Below are 21,464 nucleotides of genomic sequence, written 5' to 3'. Positions count from 1 at the left end.
CAGGGAACTGCAAACTGGTCAGCCTCACCTCAGTCCTTGGAAAAATCATGAAGCCAGTCCTCAAGGAATCCTTTTCTAAGCACTTGGAGGAGAAGAAGGTCCATGAATTAGGAACCATCAGCATGGATTCACCAATGGCAAGTCATGCCTGACCAACCTGCCAGTTATGATGAGATATGGTTTACACCCAAGGGTAATCAAAGAGCTGGCAGGCATCATAGCTTAGCTCCTGGAACGGATCTTTGAGAACTCCTGGTGCTCTGGAGAAGTGCCTGATGATTGGAAGAAGGCTAATGAGGTGCCTATCTTTAAAAAAGGGAGGAAAGTGGATCCAGCAAACTACAGACCCATCAGCCTAACCTCTATTCTGGGGAAGGTCTTGGAAAAGATTATCAAAGAGGTCATCCTATACAGGCTAGCTGATGGCAATATCCTGAGGGATACCCAGCACGGGTTTGTTGCGGGTAGGTCTTGCTTGACGAATCTCATTTCCTTTTACGACCAGGTGACTTATCCCTGGACAAGGAGGGAAGAGATTGATGTCATATATCTTGACTTTAAAAAAGTTTTCGATCTGATATCCCATGATCACCTCTTGGCAAAACTGGCTAACTGCAGCCTCGACCTCACCATGATCCGCTGGCTGGGGAATTGGCTCCGCAGCAGGACCCAGAGGGTGGTGGTTGATGGAAGTCAATCATTATGGTGCCCTCTGACCAGTGGGGTCCCTCAGGGCTCTGTCGTCCTAGGGCCTTTATTTTTTAATATCTTCATTGATGATGTAGACCATGGTGTCAGAAGCAGGCTGGCCAAGTTCACCAACGACACCAAACTCTGGGGTAAAGCATCCACACCTGAGGACAGGAGGGTGATCCAGGCAGATCTTGACAGGCTCATGAAATGGGCGGATGAGAACCTGATGGTGCTTAACACCAAAAAACGCAAGGTTCTCCACCTTGGGAAGAAAAACCTGGAGCATGCTTATAAGCCTGACAGTGCTACGCTGGTTAGCACTACAGACGAAAGGGACTTGGGGGTCATCATTGACCACAAGATGAACATGAGCCTTCAATGTGATGCTGCGGCTAGTAAAGTGAGCAAAATGCTGGCTTGCATCCATAGATGCTTCTCAAGCAAATCCCGGGATGTCATTCTCCTGTTGTACTCAGCCTTGGTGAGGCCGCAGCTAGAGTACTGCATCCAGTTTTGGGCTCCATAATTCAAAAAGGATGTGGAGAAGCTTGAGAGAGTGCAGAGGAGAGCCACTCACATGATCAGAGGTCAGGATAACAGACCTTATGATGAGAGGCTGAGAGCCCTGGGACTTTTCAGCCTGGAAAAGAGCAGGCTTGGGTGTGATCTGATGGCCACCTATAAGTTTATTAGGGGTATTCACTAGAATCTGGGGGAACGTCTGTTCACCAGAGTGCCCCAAGGGATGACAAGGTCAAATGGTCACAAACTCCTCAGCAACGGTTTCAGGCTGGACATAAGGAAGAACTTCTTTACTGTCTGGGCCCCCAAGGTTTGGAATAGACTGCCGCTGGAGGTGGTTCAAGCACCCACTCTGAACGCCTTCAAGACACTTTTGGATGTTTATCTTGCTGGGATCCTATGATCCCTGTTGACTTCTTGCCCCTAGGCAGGGGGCTGGACTTGATGATCTTCTGGGGTCCCTTCCAGCCCGCATGTCTATGAAATCTATGAAACTGGCTCTGTAGATGGAGGGAGACCAATGGATGTGTTATATCTTGATTTTAGCAAGGCTTTTGATACAGTCTCCCATACCATTCTCTCAGGCAAGCTAAGGAAGAACAGGTTGGAGGAATGGACTGTAAACTGGCTGGACCATCAGGTTCAGAGGGTAGTATCAATGGCTTAATGTCTAGTTGGCACCTAGTGTGAAGTGAAGTAACCCAGGCATCAGTCCTGAGGCTGGTTTTGTTCAATATTTTCATCAATGATCTGATAGATGGCAAAGAGTGCACCCTCAGCAAGTTTGCAGAAGACACCAAGCTGTGGGGTGAAGTAGATACACTGGATAGTAGGGTTAGGATTCAGAGAGACCTAGGCAAATTGGAGGATTGAAAAAGAAATCTCATGAGGTTCAACAAGGACAAATGTAAAGTCCTGCATTTAGGATGGAAGAATCCCATGCACTGCTACAGCTTGAAGCAGCAGCTCTGCAGAAAAGGCCTGCAGGTTATGGTGGACAATAAGCTGAATATGAGTTAACAGTATACCCTTGTTGCTAAGAAGGCTAACAGCATACTGGACTTCATTGGGAGGAGCGTTGCTAGCATATCAAAGGAAGTGATTATTCCCCTCTATTCAGCACTAGTGAGGCCATATCTGGGCTGTTGTATCCAGTTTTGGGCTCCTGCTACAGAAAGGATGCAGACAAATTGGAGAGAGTCTGGTGGAGGGCAACAAAAATGTTTAGGGGCTGGGGTATATGACTTAGGAAGAGAGGCTGAGGAAACTGGGCTTTTTTAGTTTAGAGAAGAGAAGAGAAAGGATATTTAATAGTCTTCAACTACCTGAAGCGGGGTTCCATAGAGGATGGAGCTAGACTGTTCTTAGTGATGGCAGATAACAGAGCAAGGAGAAATGGTCTCAAGTTGCAGCAAAGGAAGTTTAGGTTAGATATTAGGAAAAACTCTCTCATGGGAAGGGTAGTAAAACTCTGGAACAGGTTAACCACAGAGTTTGTGGAATCTCCATCTTTGGAGGTTTTTAAGACCCAGCTAAACAAAGCCTTGGCTGGGATGATCTAGTTGCAGATGGTTCTGCTTTGAGCCGGTGGTTGGACTAGATGACTTGGTTGGACTTCCAACCCTTCTTTTTTATGATTCTGTGATTCTATGTTCAGTGCACATAAACTGATTTCAAATTGGCTGAAACCAGTTTAACATAAAACCGGATGGATATAATATCAGACTTGACTTATTTAGGGTAAACCATCCTGTCCAACTTCAGTCCTAGATCCTATAGCAAATCAAGTTAAGTCATAGTCCTCCAGCATACCAGCAAGCTTTGTGGCCCCCGTTGTTAGCTCCACCTGAGCTGGGTGGCCGGCTCCCTAATCACCATAAAGCTGAAGCACCAAAGCCTCTGCTCCCCAGCCAGGACTGTGGGCAGCAGAGGGAGTGGCAAATTGACTGCCACTCCAGCCCCGCCTCCCTTAGCCGGGGTCTGACAAGCAATTGGGAGGAAAGCCCCCAGGCATGGGTTTTCCCTCTCCCCTCCGCTCTCAGCCTGGCATTGCTGGCTGGGAAAACTGCAGGGGTGGGCCTGGAGTGGGTCCATTCCTCCTCTCTCTCCCCACAGTTGATAGGCCAGGGTCTGGCAAAGGGGCCCTCATGTTCCTAGTCAATGAAGTTGGGCTGCGAGGAGAGTGGGGAGGGAAAACCTGCACTTTGGGGCTTCCCCCATAGCTGACCCCTGCTGGGGGGGTGGGGGGGCAGGCCAGAGTGGGGGTCCATTCCCCTCCTGCCTGCCTTTTGCACTTGACAGGCTGGGGGCTGGTGCGGTGGCAGGGCCCTTGTGTTCCCAGCTTGGGGGAGCTGGGAGGTGTTCTGGCAGTGGTCAGTGCAGGCATTTGCCTGCCTTGGCCAAGGGAAGACTGAAAATCAGTTCAGTTTGGTATCAGTTCAAGCTTTCAGCTTAGAAAAACTTGTATAGATTTAATTGATTCCACCTTGGGCTTTTTGACTGTCTGTACTTAGCTAAAAGGTGGTAAAAAGAATACACTTGGAAACGCATGGTCAGTAGTAGGTAGACCCTGTATTTCAGACTGTTTGATTTTGAGTTTTCCACTAGTTATTGGTAACCCTCTTTAAGCTCCACAACAAAGACTGTTTCTCTTCTCTGTCAGCACTGCTGGGAGGAAATTTTTGTCTGAAGTGCCTTATACCACTAACCTTACACATAAAAATCCTGCTGCATAGCTGCACACTGCTAAAGACTTAATACAGTTATTGGGCCACAACAGAAGTATCCTCTTTGCCATGCCTGCTTTTTTTTCATTTATGGGCTCAGCTCTGCAAAGTTTAGCCGAGTCTAGCAAAGCACTTAACTTTGTGTGTGTTGCTATATCAGGTAAGATGGCTCAGAAGTACTGCAAGCTGCCTAGGTGGACTGGGATTGCTTTTCAACTTCTGTATCAAAGATGCACACCCTCTTTTATAACCTTTTAATGAGACTGTGAATTCACTAAGGCTGATTCTCCTCCCACTTGCTCACGTTTTAACAAGCATACTGCACTGACTTCAAAGCATGGTACTCCTGACTCACATCTCTGTGAGCATCATAGGCCTGATTTTCTTCGCTGTGCTGAATACAAGCCTTCATTCCTGTATTCAGTTCACTCCCTTTCACAGAGCCTTGCTAAAAATAGTCTTTTATCAATCTGCTGCTGATTCTACACAGCAAGTTGTAATAAGCTTTTTCTTGCATGAAGTACTGATTCAGTTTGGTGTCAAAACTGAGGCAGAAAACACACACATACACTGGGTGCATCTACATGTGCGGTTTACTGTGGAGTAGACTAATTAGATCCACACTAAAGTGCCACAGTCTATATGTGCACTGGTATTAAGGCACAGGAATTAACTCTGCCATAGTCTGTCAGGGACAATACTATCTTAGGGCAGAGTATTTGCATGTGATCAAACGTGTAGGCTGTGACAGGGGCTAGTTAGGACACGAGGGTGCTAAAGTGTGGGGGCTGCTTCCAAGCTAGCCCCATGCTGAAGCACCCTTTTGCCCCAGCTGGCCACTTTGCTGCCCTCTGCCACCACCCAGAGCCTGGGGCATACCCCCAGGACTTTCTGCCAGTCTGTGGCTGCTCCACTCTGGCTGAGACTTCTATGGTTCCAGGTGCACATATAAATGCTGTGCCTGGAAGCACACGAGTGGTGCAAAGTGCACCACAGTTTATTGCATCTCACTAATAGCATGTATAGATGCACCCACACACACTACCAAGTTCTACAAACTATGTGAAGAAGAATAATTTAATAGTTTCACTGACCATATATAGTCTATAAAAAGCAGTTGTATGATTTCAGTCCAATATTGCTGTTATTTTAGATTGAGAACACAATTAAGCTCACCACAAACAAGCACTATGTATACTTCATTTCTGTCACACAAGCTGCAACAAATCTGAAAATAAAATGACTGCTTGCCCCTGCACACAGGTTTCATTGGAATAGAAAAAAAGCACTTTGCAGACAAAACAAAGCATTACTGTTCCATGCCACAAATACCACAGTTCTTGGCATCCCTTAAGGATTTTAGAAAATGTCCATTGCAGTCATTTGACATCAAAATCCTCCTAGGGTATAGTTCCTCTGCCAAGCAAGCAAGGCCCAGTGCAGAACCAATCTGGACAGCAAAGGAGGATTAATGCTACCCTTGTAACTCCCCACTCTTGAGGCCTGCGAGGAAGCAGCCAGAAGTGGTTTGATCCCCTAGAACATTTCAGCGCACCCCAGGTGTTACATGCTAAGTTGCTCCCCGCTGCTCTGAGGAAGCTGTTTTGGCAGCTGGGAGTAGCTGTGTTTTGACCATACTTCCCTTGCAACAGCCCCCACTGCTACACAGGGGGTAGATATATGGGGAACAGCTTGATTCTTTGATATTCAGAGATAATTTTCAGGAATCCAATTTCACAGCCAATTTGTGCTGATTGGTGCTGAAGTACTGAGGGTCTGGTGCTAGGTCTTTCCCATCAGGACCTCTATTACCATCAGTCATGTGTATGAGGAGGGAGTGGGTTTTTATTTTTTCAGCTCACTGGCATGTTTCTTTCAGGGGAGCCACACCGCAAGCATCCTCTCAGGTAGGAAATAAACAGTGGGAGAAAGAAACAAAGCTGCCCTCTTCTCTTCAATCTTGTGTTCTCCTTCATGTAAAAAAAAGGAGTGTACAGAATATAGAGGACAAAATAGAAAATAAATTTTAACTCGTGGAGATTCATTGTTTTCACGGAGATCAGGCTCTACTATCTTGTTAATCACTCAAAAAAAATTCTTCTATGTATCTGGAAAACCCTGTAGAACATTTAGCAAACTACATCTTCATTTTCAGATGAAAATCAGTCCTTTTACTAGAATCAAATCTGAGGCGATAACATGCGATCAAATCTTAAGTTGCCAAAACAAGGATGCCAAGTCACTTAAAAGTTAGCATGCCCTATATTCAGGAGGAGGGAACTGCCTTGATTTTGAGGCTTCACTTTGGCAGGGCATCCAAAAAGTTTATGGGCATATCAGTTCCAAATTCTACCCTTCTTTAAGATTTTGTTTAAACAGCTCCATTTTAGACTTATTCAACCCATACCCATTAGTAATTAGTTTCCTACATTTTTGGTTTTCTGCTACTTTTTTAGTCAACGGTACCTAAAATTATGTTTGCTTTTGTCCAAAAGTGGATAACTCCTTAACAACACTGCCACCACCACCGAGAAAACTAAACAAAACAAAAACAAACAGCCCCCCACAGTATGTTTCCTCCTCCAGAAACAAGAAAAAAAAGTGGTATTTTATTCATTTACTGTTTCATTTTCCTGTATTAAAATAAATATTAAATTGGCAGTGAAGCTTAGTGACAGTTCACTTCTGTTTCCTGGCTGAATTTAAGACAGTGCTGATAACCCTCACCTGATATTTGGACAAAGGGATAGAAAGCTCCCCGACAACATAAGAAAAATTCTTTGCATATTGTATTTTTCATGCCCGGTCTTGCTAGAAAATGCTTTCCCAGCGCTTCAGTCTATTATGCAAGTTATTTCAAGGTAACAAAAACTCACTGTTCATGTCTCCAATACTGAAGCAGTTAATATCATAAATAAAGTTTCCAAATAACAGCAGCAAGTTTTACATTTAAAAACTTTCAAAATGCATCATAGAAGAGTCCTTCAGGTAAGAGCACTTCTCTTTTGCCCATCAAGCCTACAAGTCGATAAAGGTAAAGCTAATTGCTTCTGTATTTATTTATTTGAAGATGTCTTCACTACTTCCCATACGTTCACAACTACAATAGCTAGATTTTTTTCTTCCATTTTCTCCATTTCTTATCAAAAATCAAATTTTTCACACTTACATTTTTCTGCAGGATAACCACAGGATTGTAAAATCTCTTGCTCCACCATAGTGCTCTGTGTTGGATATTTCTACAGTTCGTTGAATAGTGTTTCAAAAAGTATTTTGGAAAGCGAAGCTTACTCATGCAAACCTCTGATCTTCTCTTGTACATTTGGCTCCTAGGTGCTGTCACATGTTGTTATTTTCCCTCCTGCGAAACCTGTGAAACAGGTCTAGGAACACACATTTAATGTGTCAGAAGAGGTTTTAATTGATTCATTGCAACAAATATCCACCCTTAAAAATGCAGCGTGCATCTGATTTGTGAATGGGAGTAGTCATAGTTTCATAGTTAGTAGGATCGGAAGGGACCTCAGCAGATCATCAAGTCCGACCCCTGCCATGGCAGGAAAGAATACTGGGGTCAAACGACTCCGGCAAGGTGATTGTGAAGCCTTGTCTTAAAGACCCCCAGGCTAGGAGCCAGCACCACTTCGCTTGGAAGTTGGTTCCAGATCCTAGCCACCCTGATCGTGAAGTAGCGCCTCCTGATGTCTAGTCTGAATCTACCCTCTTCCAGCTTGTGACCGTTATTTCTAGTCACTTCTGGTAGTGCTCGGGGGAACAGGGACTCCCCCAATGGCTGCTGGTCCCCTCTGACTAGTTTGTAACAGGCCACTAGAATCCCCACTCAGCCTTCTCTTGTGGAGGCTGAACAGGTTCAGGTCCCGTAGCCTCTCCTCATAGGGCCTGCCCTGCTGCCCCCTGATCATGCACATGGCCCTCCTCTGGACCCTCTCCATGTTGTCCACATCCCTCTTGAAGTGTGGTGCCCAGAACTGGATGCAGTGCTTCAGCTGTGGCCTGACCAGTGCCACATAGACGGGGAGTATCACCTCCTTGGATCTGCCTGAGATGCATCGGTGGATGCCTGACAAGGTACGGTTGGACTTCCTGATTGCATCCCCACACTGCCGGCTCATGTTCAACTTGGCATCAATGATGACTCCAAGATCCTTTTCTGCCTTTGCACTGATGAGAAGGGAGTTCCCCAGCCTGTAGGTATGGGGCTGGTTCTTCCTCCCCAGGTGCATCGCCTTGCACTTGTCAGTGTTGAAACCCATCCTGTTCTCATCTGCCCACTCCTGTAACCCGTCTAGGTCCAATTGTAGCCTCTTCCTTCCTTCTAGCATGCCCACATCCCCCCATATCTTAGTGTCATCAGCAAATTTGAACAGGGTGCTTTTTACCTCCTCGTCCAAGTCACTGATGAAGATGTTGAACAGTGCGGGCCTGAGGCCTGAGCCCTGCGGGACCCCACTGCCCACATCCCTCCAGGTCGTAAATAACCCTTCTACCACCACCCTCTGGGTGCAGCCCTCCAGCCAGTTGGCGATCCATTTGACTGTGTAGGTGTCAACACTACAGTCCCCCAGTTTTTTAATGAGAATGGGGTGAAAGACAGTGTCGAAGGCCTTCCGAAAGTACAGAAAGTCTACGTCCACTGCTACCCCTGCATCTAAGGATTTGGTGACCTTGTCGTAGAAGGCCACCAGGTTGGTCTGACAGGACCTGCTTGTAATGAACCCGTGTTGGTTGCCACTAAGCGTAATCTCCCCTGGGGGCCCCTCGTGGACATATGCCAGAATAATTCTCTCAAAAAGCTTACCCAGGATAGAGGTAAGACTAACTGGCTTATAGTTTCCTTTTTTTGAAGATGGGAAGCGCTTTGGCCCTCTTCAAGTCCTCTGGCACAACACCAGAGCACCACGAGTACTTGTAAAGCCGTGCCAGGGGTCCCGCAATGATCTCAGCTAATTCCCTCAGCACTCTGGGGTGGAGATTTAAATACATCCAGTCCCTCTAGAAGTTCCCTGACAAGATCCTCACTGACCTTGGCCTAGGTGCACCTCCTCTGGGGCCTGAGGAGGGTTTAGTGGGGGGGCTGATCTGGTCCCTGGTCAGGAAAATGGAGGCAAAGAAGTCATTAATTAGGTTAGCATTGTCATCTGGTGTGACTACCAAATTTCCCAACGTGTCTTGCAGGGGCCCCACTTTACCCAGTACCTTCTTTACGCCCCCTATATATTTAAAAAAGGATTTCTTGTTGTCCTTGTTCTGGGTAGCTAGTCCCAGTTCCATCTCCGGCTTGGCCTTCCTGACTGCCCCTCTGCATCCTCTAGCAACCGCAGTAAGGTCCTCCCTGGTGATGGCCCCTCCCTTCCATTGGGTGTACCCCTCCCTTTTAGCTAGAAGACATTCCTGGATGCTTTTGGTGAGCCATGGGGGCTTTTGCGCCCTCCTGCTCCCTTTGATTCATGTTGGGATTACCTCCCTTTGGGCTTGGAGGATCATCTCCTTAAGAAGCAACCACTCTTCTTGGACACCTGGCTTCCCTCCCCTCTGGGACCTCAGTGCTTCCCCGACTATTCTCCTTAGCTCATTGAAGTCTGCCCTCCTGAAATCTAGGTCTGCTGCCTTGCTGCAGGCCTTTGCCACCTTGCGCTGGATGGTGAATTCCGGCATGCGATGATCACTGTCACCTAGGTGGTTGAGCACCCGCAACCCCCTCACCAGGTTGTCACCCATGGCCAGCACCGGGTCCAACAAGGTGTCTTCCCTGGTGTGGCTGTTCTCCTCCTGGGTTAGATGGAGGTCCTGCATTTTGGCTAGGAACCCATGTGAGCAGTCAGACCTGGCTGACTGCTCTTCCCAGGAGATGTCTGGAAAGTTCAGGTCACCCATGATGACCCTGTCCTTTGACTTAACTATCTCTGTGAGCTGACTTAAGAATTCCTGGTCTAGCTCTTCCCCTTGGTTGGATGGTCTGTAGTAGATCCCCACCGTTAAGTCCCTTTCCCCTCGACTGCCTTGTATTCTAATCCAAAGCACTTCAGTGTGCCCTTCCTCTGACTCTGTGCTAGTATCCCTCCTTAATGTAGAGCGCCACACCCCTCGCCTTTCCTCCCTGTCCTGTCCCTCCTGTACAGTCTATAGCCCTTGATATTCACCACCCAGTCATGCATTGGTCTCACCACATTTCAGTGAGCCCCACTGTGTCTGGGTTGGTGTCAGCTAGCAGGAGGATAAGTTCCTCTTGCTTGTTTCCCATACTATGAGGGTTTGTGTAGAGGCATTTGAGGCCTCCTGAGGATGTGTGCACTGGCCCCCTAATCTCAGCATTGCTCTGGCTCCTGTTGCTTACCTGTGTATATGTTCTGCTTATCAGTCTAGACTGGGCTGTATTTGTGGGTGCTGCTTGGTTTAGCGGTCCAAGGCTTCCTCCGTCCTCGTCTTCCCCTTCCCCCAGTGAGCCTAGTTTAAAGCCCACCAGAGGAGATCCGCCAACCTAGAAGAGAACACAAGCTTACCTTTAGGGGAAAGGTGGAGCCTATCTCATCCGCAGGTCTCTTATCGTGATGTGCGGGTCATTGTCAAGGAAGCCAAAGCCCACCTCAAGACACCATTCCCAAAGCCACCAGTTGGTCTCTGTGATGCACATCTCATGCCATCTTCCACATCTGCTCACTGGTAGGACAGAAGAGAATACCACTGTGCACCTATCTCCTTCAGCACGCCCCCCAGAGTGTCACCTAACAGTTCATTTGAAGTTCCAGAACCTACACAGTTTTACAGTCCACATGCTTTAAAACAAAACTAGGTTTGAATTTGGTACTGGAAAACCTGCAAAAAATGCAAGGGATTAAAATAAAGATATACTGCATAAAGTAAATACTGAATAATCAATACAGTACAATAAGTATATTATACAGTATAATAATTTTGTTTTTTTCTGTGATATTTGGGTGCCTTGTCGTAATTGGAATCAGATAAAGCCTTCTTGTATGTGCTGTTTTGGACTATTTTATTTTTATGGTATATGGGTACATGTGCAAAACAGTGACATATTAAAATGTTGTGTTCAATAATGTAATTGCTTTCAGTTATTCTTTATGTTTTGTATTTATGTGATCTGTTATGCATACTTCAGACTCCTCGTCCAGCAAAATAGTAAAATTGGGGATTTAAGATAATGTGCTGTCTCGGAATAATAGGTGGTTTTCCTTTTTTAAACATTTACTAATTTGTTTTCTATTGAGGCAGGTACAAAACTCCTATTATAGACTTAAGTGCAACATTATGACTGATCATTTAGGAAAGTTGTTCAGCAGTAAGTGTTTGATCCTCATAACTAAAATGATTATATTGTGATTATAGCAATCTACAAATGTGTTTGAAACACCAGAAACACTGGGGTACTTTGTCAATAAATCAATATTGGGTAATAGTTAAAAAGGCTTTTTTTTGCCACTTTATCGGGGTGGGCAATTATTTTCAGTGGAGGGCCGCTTACTGAGTTTTGGCAAGCCATCAAGGACCACATAACAGGCAGCCAGGGGCACATTAATATTAATTTTCTAAATTTTTTAGGGGTCCCGTGGGCTGGATAGAATGGCCTGGCGAGCCACATCTGGCCCGCAGGCCACATTTTGCCCACCCCTGCTGTAGATTATGTTTTTTTTTAAATAGTTATTAAGCCTTGGAGCTCCACATCATAACCAATGCTGGACTGTGCCTTCATGACACACTCTGATCTTTCATAGTTTGAACTGCACCAGTCATGGGAAGTGTAGCTATAGGGTCATAGCAAAGTAGACTGAAAACAACCTCACAAGGTCATCTAGTTCAGGCACCTGGTCATCTCTGTCTAAACCATCCCAATCAAGTAACGGCCCAACCTATACCTGAAAATGTTAAGGGCTGAAGATTACACAGTTCATTTAGGTAGCCTGTTCCAATGCTTGACCTCCCTCATAGTCAGAAAGTTCCTCCTAATCTCCATCCTAAATTTCCTCTGCTTCATTTTAAGGCCATTACTCCTAGTCCTATCCTCTATGCTACAGAGAAAAGTCAATCTTTATCCTCTTAAGGTTTACCCTTCAAGTATTTGAAGATTGTTATCAAATCACCACTTCCCCCCAGTCTTCTCTTCTCTTAAATAACCAACTCTTTAAGCCTTTCCTTGTAAGTCATGCTTCCCAGCCCTCTAATTATTTTTGTTTTTTTCTACTGGACTCATTCCAACCTGTCCACATCTTCCTAGAAGTGTGGGGTCATCTGCTGCCTCCTTGTGTGCTGCTGCAGGGGGAGAGTGTGCAGCTCTTCCCTGGGTGCTCCAGTGGAGGAGAGAGCAGCCAGAGCCGTTTCTGGTGTCCCAGCAGGTGCTCCTCCTGTCTTCATTTTCCAGCCTATTTTTGGCCTGTTGCCCCTGGCCTCTGGGCCATTCAGGGGGGCTCCTCTGGTCAGCATGGGGCTGACTGGCTTGGTTGTAACCTTGCCACCCATGCCTTAGTGCAGAGGCAGGTCCAGTGAGTGCCTATTACACCCAAATCCTCCTTCTTTCCCTTCTACTGCATGCTTGGCCATGCCATAAGCTACTGAAAGTGAGGCAGCACTGTCTAATGAAGAGGTTCTCAACTTTTTTAGTTTCAAAGCAGCCCTCATTAGACTCAAGGCCCCTCTCAAAAAATACAAGCTCTTACTTTTGACTATTTTTTTTTACTACAGAAAAATAGTAGAGCATTTCTTCTGTTGCAAAGAAAATACTAGAGCAATTCTTTTGTTGCAATTCTCTTGTAGCAAATGGGATGTATGGGTTCTGTTCCTGACTACTTCTGATTTGCACAACCAGTTTGGGCAACTTACTTCATCCCTTGGGGCTTCTGTTTCCTTGTCTGTAAAAGGGGGATAATTACTGTTCCCTTTCTTCATAGAGTACTTTGAACCTTCTGTAGGAAATGTGACATGAAGGAGCTAATGTTTGCTATTAGTCACTTGTAAAATATTGTAACAAGGAAGACAGTAGGCAGCTGACATTTGAAAGACCAGAGATGGGAAGTGCTGCATTTTTAATGGAATGTGAACTTATAATAGTTTTTAAAAAAGAAAGAGATGTTGGGAAATTTGGCAAATGATCATTTTTTCCCTCACAGTGGGACCTTGTGAGAGAAACTAAATCAATTCTCACCTCTAAAAACAATAAGTCCTCCTAGAAACAGTAAGCCCATTGCCCAGAGGAAAATGAAATCATATGGACATTTCCTGCCTTTATCTCACCTGGATAAATAAAAGTCTGTCATTTTTATTCTGTTGGAATGCCATATTCTCCAAGACCATATGCTCTCACTCTCTCTCCCCCCAAACTGAACTTTTTCACATGGAGGTGGTCTTGAAAATACAGATACAAATTCAGATAAGGTTGTATTTTGTAGTTGCTAAGCTTAGCTTTGTGTTCATTTTTCACATTTTGATACTTCAAAAATGAAAGAATTGTTTGTGTTCAGACACATTTGTGTGGGTCTCTTGACAGAGGGCATCCACCCAGGGCAAAACTAACCATATAGGCAGCACAGGTGGCTACCTAGGAAGGCAAATTGTAGGAGTAAGGAAAAGCAGTTCTTTAGGTGGGCACGCAGAGCATGCATTTGGCAGGGCCCAGGCTTGGCATGATGCCACCACAGCAGCAGAGAAGGCTTTATCACAGGTCGGTGCCAGACAGGGACAGCATAAACAGAATCAAGAACAAGCAGGTCAGCCTGGCAGATGCTGCCATGGCCTGGGCACTCAGCACCCTGTATGCCATGGTACCACAGGGCTGTTCTGAGGGGCAAAGTGCTGCACCACTGCTAGCGCATGGGGGACTCTGGGCAGGCTCCCAAGGGACACTGCTGCCACTGAAGCTACATTTGGGTTGGGGCACAGTGGCATGGGGGCCATGCCCAGCTTCCTGAGGCTCAAGGACAGGGCAGCCACACCGCATGCCACACTTCTAGATGCAAGGGGTACTGGGAAAAACCTGAGGGGCTCTGTATGCTGCAGAAGGAGCTGCCTAATATCAGGTCTTCCCAGAACAAAAAGACAAGGTGGCAAAATTTCATTTGCCAAGAATAGCAAAGATTCTTATGCCAGCCCTACTCACATCAAGCCCAAGCTGGAACTGTGGGCAGGTTGTACCATGGGCAACTGGTGCCTCTTGAGTCAGGGGGCCCACCCAACTGGGGGGTAGGGGGCTGGGTGTCCCCCAGCGCCCAATCGCACTCACCAAAAAGCGACCACACCACTTCCAGAAGTCTCACGGCCAGTTCCAGAAGCAGTTCAGCCACTTTTGCTGGCAGCCCCACTCCCTGGCTGGTGCTTGCAGGGAGGGCACCGGCACTCCTGCCTGCCCCCCCCCACCGCTGGTTGCCTAAACAGGGAGCATGACATGGCAGGGGGTGCACCAGCATTCTCAGGGGGTGCAAGTGCACCCACGTGCACCCCCTATGTGTTGCCACTGAGTTGTACCACTATACAACCATTTAGAGATGAGTTTGCCACAATCTGGGTTTTCGCAAAGCCAAGTAAATGGATCCATTCCAATATTTGTACACCCACACAAAAATACTCATTAATTAGGCATAAAGTTGCTAGGCTTCATATCATATCAACATTATGAAATAAACAGTTCACTCATTTAACACCTACCTTCTCCAGCAGTTGACTTTCTCCTTTTGAATTCCTTTCCTCCTGCTTCACAGTCCATATACCTGCATCCTCATTTGAAGAACCAAATGACACCCATAAGCTCTAGTATTATGTGTTGATGATTTGCATATAGTTAGGCTTGGTAGAATTGGATTTTTTCTAAAATTCCAGTGACTAAAATTGATGTTTATTTTTAAGCATTTACTTAGATTTTTATTGATTTAAATTTTCAGGATTGCATGAAATTAGGGGTGAGGATGGCAGACAATTTAGTAATGACAATACACTGTTAAAACATTATAAAATCACATATCATAATGTTAAAAATAAATATCCATAAATTAATAACTCATACCTGCTTTAAATCAGTCTGTTCATTTGGTAGTACATTAATGAAAAAGTAAAAAAAATTAAAAATAATTTAAAAATATAAAGACCTTCTATCCCTGGGATGACACAAAGAAAATGAAAAGGGCAAAAAAAATCACCAAATTGTGTATCCTTTCTAATTGAACCACAAGGGAAGTCCATCCCAACCTATATAAAAGGTGGTAAAAGGGCTCAGCACCCCCTTTGGCTCCATAGGGAGCTCATGGACCTCCTATGTCTCAAAAGAAAGGCTTATAAAGGATGGAAAACAGGAAACACCACTAAGGAGGACTATTCTGCAGTGGTCTGCACATGTATGAAGTGAATTAGGAAATCCAAGGCTGCAACCAAACTGAAACTAGCTACATGAATCAAGGACAATAAAAAGTCCTTTTTTAGATATGTGGGGAGTTGGAAGAAAAACAAGGGCAACGTTGGACCCCTGCTAAACCAATTGGGGCAGCTGACAAACAACACCTAGGAAAAAGCCAATCTACTTAATGATTACTTTCCATCTGGTTTTCACCAGCCAAAAGGGACCGCTCTGCCTAACATGATATGGGATGACCAAGGTAAGGGTGAATATATGCCCGCCATTGGTGTAAATCTTGTAAGGGATCATCTTGAGAGGCTGGACACCCACAAATCCACTGGTTAGACAGATTGCACCCAAGAGTGCTAAAGGAACTGGCAGACATCATAGCATGACCACTGGCAAGGATATTCAAGAACTTGTGATGCTCAGGTGAAGTACCTGAAGATTGGAAGATGGCCAACGTAGTGCCTATCTTCAAGAAAAGGAGGAAAGAAGATCCGGGAAACTACAGGTTAATCAGTGTGACTTCAATCCCTGGAAAGACCTTGGAAAAATTATCAAAGAAACCATTGTCAACAGCCTAACAGAAGGCAACATTCTGAGGGATAGCCAGGATGGGTTTGTAATGGTAGGTCTTGCCTGACTAATTTTGTTTCCTTCTATGATCAGGTGACATATCACCTGGACAAAGGGGAAGAGGTTGATATAATATATTTGGACTTTTAAAAAGTCTTTGACCTGGTTTCCCATTATGTCCTCATGGAAAAATTAGGCAACTGCAGCCTCGGCTACACTACAGTCTGATGCCTGGAAAACTGGTTCTGAGGTTGGACCCAGACAGTGGTAGTTGATAGAACTGAATCAACATGGCACTCAGTGACCAGTGGTGTCCCCCAAGGCTCTGTTCTTTGACCTGTACTTTTTAATGTCTTTATAAACAATCTGGACTCTGGTGTCAGAAATGGACTGGCCAAGTTTGCTGATGACACCAAACTTTGGGAAGAGTGTTCACACTTGAGAATAGGCTGGTGATCCAGGTTGACTCCGATAGGCTTTCAAGGTGTTCGAAGCTGGTCAGATGAAAACTTGATAGCATTCAATACAGAGAAATGCAAGTTGTTCCACCTCAGGAAAAAACCCCCCAACATGACACCTATAGGCTTGGCAATGCTACATTCACTAGCACCATGCCTGAAAAAGATTTGGGGGTCATGACTGAGAACAAGATGAACATGAGTAACCAATGTGATACCGTAGCCAGCAAAGTGAACAAAACTCTGGCTTGTATCTACTAATGCAGCTCAAGCAAGACCCAGAATATCATCCTCCTGCTGTACTTGGCCTTGGTGAGGCTGCATCTGGAGTACTGCATCCAAATCTGGGCTCCACAATTTAGGAAGGACATGAAGAAGCTTGAAAGAGTCCAGAGGAGAGCTACCCAGATGATCAGAGGGCAAGAGAACAGGCCTTATGAAGAGAGGCTGCGAGCCATGGGACTCTTCAGCCTGGAGAAGTGCAGGCTCGGGGTGACTTGGTGGCAGCATATAAGTACATAAGAGGTATGCATCAGGAACTGGGAGAATGACTGTTTGCCAGGGCACCCCAGGGGAAGATGAGGTCCAATGATCATAGACTCCTGGAAGACCATTTTAGGCTGGACATAAGGAAAAACGTCTTTACTCTCCAAGTCCCCAAGGCCTGGAATAGACTCCCCCCAGAGGTGATGCAAGCACCTACTCTGAACACTTTTAAGAAACATTTGGATGCCTATCTTGCTGGGATCCTTTGACCCTAGCTGACTTCCTGCCTCTTGGGCAGGGGGCTGGACCCGATGATCTTGCAAGGTTTCTTTCAAACCTAATGTCTAGAAACCAGTCTCACCAGTAATCTCTACAACCATCCTGCAACACACATAAGTCTAAAGTTATGCAGGAGCTTCCTCACCAACATACAACTTCTTGATGCTACACCCAAGAAGACATGACTACAGATGTGGAACAAAAGGCTGAAGAAAATACCTGACAAAAAATGTACATTCCAGTGGCCGAGTACTTACGTTAGGGACTGATGAACCATGGCAGTGATGGCAATTTCTCAACTGCTTATGTACTGGAATTGGATGTTCCAAGGAACTAATGAAGAAGTGGGGCTATACCATTGGTTCAACCACCTATGACTGGCACAGAGCCTCAGACTATGCAGCACCTGCTGCAATGCCCACTGCTTGAAGGTACATCTACAATGAAAGATCTTGCAAAGTACAATAAATGAGCACAAGCAAGTATAAGAGAATGGTCAAATGTAATGTAGAGATCCAAGAAGACCAGTAGGTTGCTTCATCTCTCCACTCCTCCCACCACACCCCACCCCACCCACACTGCCCACTTCCCCTTTGGATAGGGGTTTAAATTGCCTGTTATCTCCCTCCAGGCCATTTCCCAGCACCTGTGAATGAGCATCTAGTTGCTTAATTGACAAGTCATTAGGCCACCTGCTGTTTTCCTTTTAAAGAGACTGACCTTCTATACTTTGGCCTTTGACTGCCTTCTGTTCTTGTCCTCTCTTTTTGATTATTAATGATGGAAATATTTCTTCATCAGTCTGTGAGTATGAAGTCAATGTTTATCAGTGTTTAGGAGTAAAAATTGAATCTTAGCAAGCCTATATATAGCTGTTAACTAACCACACTACCTCTGGAAGATCCTTGGCATAAAGTGGGATGGTCATTGCACAAATGTTAGTGTCCTCACCAACACTAACATTGCCAGTATGGAAGTACTGATTATTCAACATCAGTTGTAGTGGACAAAGCACAGTATGCTCAGGCCTGATGTATGTTTACCAAAACAACTGCTGTACTCCCAATTCAGCCAAGGACAAAGCACATGTGGGGGCCAAAGGGAACACTTCAAAGATACCCTCAAAGCAAACATTAAGAATTAGAGAATCATAGAAAATTGGGGTAGGAGGGGACCTCAGGAGGTCATCTAATCCAACTCCCTGCTCAAAGCAGGACCATCCCCAACGATATCATTTCAGCCAGGACTTTGTCAAGGTGGGCCTTAAAAACCTCCATAGATGGAGATTTAACCACCTTTCTAGGCAACAACTTCCAGTGCTTCACTACCCTCCTAGTGAGAAAATGTTTCCTAATATCTAACCTAAACCTCCCTTGCTGCAACTTGAGATCATTGCTCCTTGTTCTGTCATCTGTCACCACAGCCTAGCTCCATCCTCTTTGGAACCACCCTTCAAACTTGTCCACATCGTTTTTATAGTGTGTGTGTGGGGGGGGGGGGGGGGGGTGCAAAACAGGACACAGTAATCCAGAAGTGGCCTCACCAGTGCAAAATAGAGTGGAATAATTACTTCCCTCAATCTGCTGGTAACGCTCATACTCTTGTAGCCCAGTATGTTGTTAGCCTTCTTGGCAACAAGGGCACACTGTTGACTCATATCCGTCTTATTGTCCATTGTAACACGGTAACGGAGGACCTACTCGGGGCTGATCTCAGTGTGGCCTGCCCACCTGTTCCTGGGCTAACCGCCCGTGTTCTCACCCACCACGCCTTGTTAATTAAATAAATGTCAATAAGCGGGAGGCTGCCCAGTTCCTGCCCCGATGCCAGGGGGCATCCATCTGTGGCTCCATTCCTCCCCTACACTGCAGCCCAAGCCTCGCAGATGGCGTCTATAGTTTTCATTGTCACTGGCCCCCACACTGGACCCCAGAATCCTACTATTGAACCCCACCTGGATTCCTCCCCTCAGGCGGTCTCTTCCGCCATCATATCAGGCAGCATAGCTCCCTGAACTGCTTCCTCTTTGGGTGTGATCCCCCCCACCGGGAACTTCGGCTGGCTGCTGTCTGGCATTGGCGGCTCCTGTTCATCTTGGAGTCAATAATGACTCCAAGATCCCGTTCTGCCTCTGCGCTTTCAAGAATGGAATGCCCTAGCCTGTATGTATGCTGTGGATTCCTTCTCCCAAGGTGCTGCTGAGCCAGGTCATAGGTCCTCCTAATGAAGCCAGGACCCTTCCAGTAGGTCTCTATCTAGCCACCTGCCAAGCTGATTGTGCAGCCCAGGTGCAGCCTGGGGAGCAGCCTTGCCATCTGGCTCTGTCATTGTTGCCCCCATCTCCACCTCCCTGCCGGTGGCTTTTAAATCAGCTGGGCAGCGATTCTTGATTGCATCATCAGCTGGTGCCATTCCTAGCCGGAAATAAAAGTGGCTCTGTGAACATGCAAATTTGGCTTGAAACAAAAGGCAGGAGAAAGGGTGCCAGCTTTTAGGTTTCAAAGTGTTGAATTTAGCTTGCTTCTTGTAACAACACCTTCAGCTTTCCTGTGAAATATTAATTTTCATTTCCACCTGGGAGAAATTTTACAATCTTTGCATAATCCTATACCTGAAGAGGGGTGAGTGTGCCCGAATTTTGCAAATATCTAATTGTCTAATAAAAGATATTACCTCCAACCAGTTCTGATTCCTTTTGTCTGTAGACCAATATGACTACAACCTGTATCCCCGAAACATGGAAGATATAGAAGTTAGCCATTTTTGAAATGTAAATGTCATAATTTTACAAGAAGAAAGCTAAATTTTACAGCTGTTTTGCACACAGCACAACTCCTCCTCCTCTTCTCCTTGTTTGTCCTTCCTGAACAGTTTGTATCCATTCATGACAGTGCTACAGTCATGCAAGCTAAGACATGTTGCCTTGACACCACAAATTGGGAAAAAAATAACTTGGGACAGGGTGATGCTTTGTGAAAGAAGGTTCAACTTACTTTGAGGAAAACATCTTGTCCTGCAGGCAGAAAAATGACAGAAACAGAAGAAAAGGAAACAAGCCAAAGATATCTGTGGTCTGACCCTCTCTTTAATACCTGCAGCATTTGCCAGAGAGTCTGCAGCTCTAGCTTCTTAGCCATCGGTGGACTCATTTATAGCTCTTTTGACCCATCAGAGTGATCATCCTTGACTATGAGGGATTGCCGCTGCTGCTGCTGAGACTTCCGTGAGTTATATTGCTTGTGGATTTCTTTTGATGTAGTCAAGGGGACAGAGGAATTCATTCTGACCTTCTCTATCCTCCTCACACTCTTCTTATACATCCTGGATAGAAATGTATTAATCTCCTGCCCCTCCCTCCCCAACCATTGATGAACTAAAATTCTGTATAATGAATTATAAACATAAAAAACTTGAAGTACCTCAGTGGAGAATTAGGTTCAAAGTATGCAAAACCGCACTTGTATGCTTTCTCTTGAATAGTCTATGTATTGGACATTGCACCATATTTATGGTTAAGTACTATATGGAAACTTAGTGTCAGAAAATTATCTTAGTGTTTGTGAATTCACAGTGACATTTCTCAAAGCTATCCTCTGGTCTTGGTATAATGTTCTGTATATGACTTAGCATACAGACTAAGGGAATTTAGAAGTATAATCTGCATTTCATGATCCATGAACATCAGGGTTATGTTAAAATATTCTAAGGCTGCTACACTGACAATTTAGAAGTGAATAACTGAAAACTGCCAGATGATAAACCCTTGGGTGTACCTTTACAGACCGGCAGGAATTGATTTATTTTGGCTGAATCCACAAAGCTTGAAAAGGGTTATATTAAATAAACCCAGTGCCTTGACTTTCTCAGTGACTAATGGTTACTTGCTAGATTCAAAAACTCAAGTTGAATAATAGATTAGAGGCCTTAGTGTAGTACAGATTGAACCACAATGGAAAGGAACATAATGGGGGAAAAAAACCTTTATATATACATAACATTGTGAGGGCACATAAACACTTTAAAAACAAAACTACTTGTCACTGTCCTTGAATATTAATTTTATCTGCAGATAAAGCAGGTCAGGAATGAAGACTATTACTTCATATTTGCAAAACCCAGGGACCTTTGTCTCATGCCTTTTTAATAAACAGCTTGTAACTTTGGCAGATTCCAGCAAAAAGCTAAGACTTTTCCTTTTTGATATCCAGAATAACATTTGAAGCTATAAGTAAATCTCATAGTTTCATAGTTTGTAGGGTTGGAAGGGACCTGAGCAGATCATTGAGTCTGACCCCCTGCCGTTGCAGGAAAGATTAGTGGGGTCAAACGACCCCAGCAAGGTGTTCATCTAGCCTCCTCTTAAAG

General features: G+C 45.2%; 1 long non-coding RNA gene across 1 annotated transcript in view; it reads left to right on the top strand.

Annotated features, from left to right (window-relative positions):
* The first annotated feature begins 3,027 nt into the window (after positions 1–3,027).
* The window catches only part of LOC109323459, a 25,273-nt gene continuing 6,836 nt past the window's right edge, over positions 3,028–21,464 (top strand). The window contains exons 1-2 of the long non-coding RNA XR_002104677.1: positions 3,028–3,038; positions 3,130–3,133. This is a non-coding gene — a long non-coding RNA (uncharacterized LOC109323459). The remainder of the gene's footprint in view (positions 3,039–3,129; positions 3,134–21,464) is intronic.

Source organism: Crocodylus porosus, unplaced genomic scaffold (genome assembly GCF_001723895.1).
Source record: "Crocodylus porosus isolate Cpor-Errol unplaced genomic scaffold, CroPor_comp1, whole genome shotgun sequence".
Taxonomy (NCBI): Eukaryota; Metazoa; Chordata; order Crocodylia; family Crocodylidae; genus Crocodylus; species Crocodylus porosus.
The sequence above is the reverse complement of the archived record's forward strand: the minus strand, read 5'-3'. Positions and strand labels throughout refer to the sequence as shown.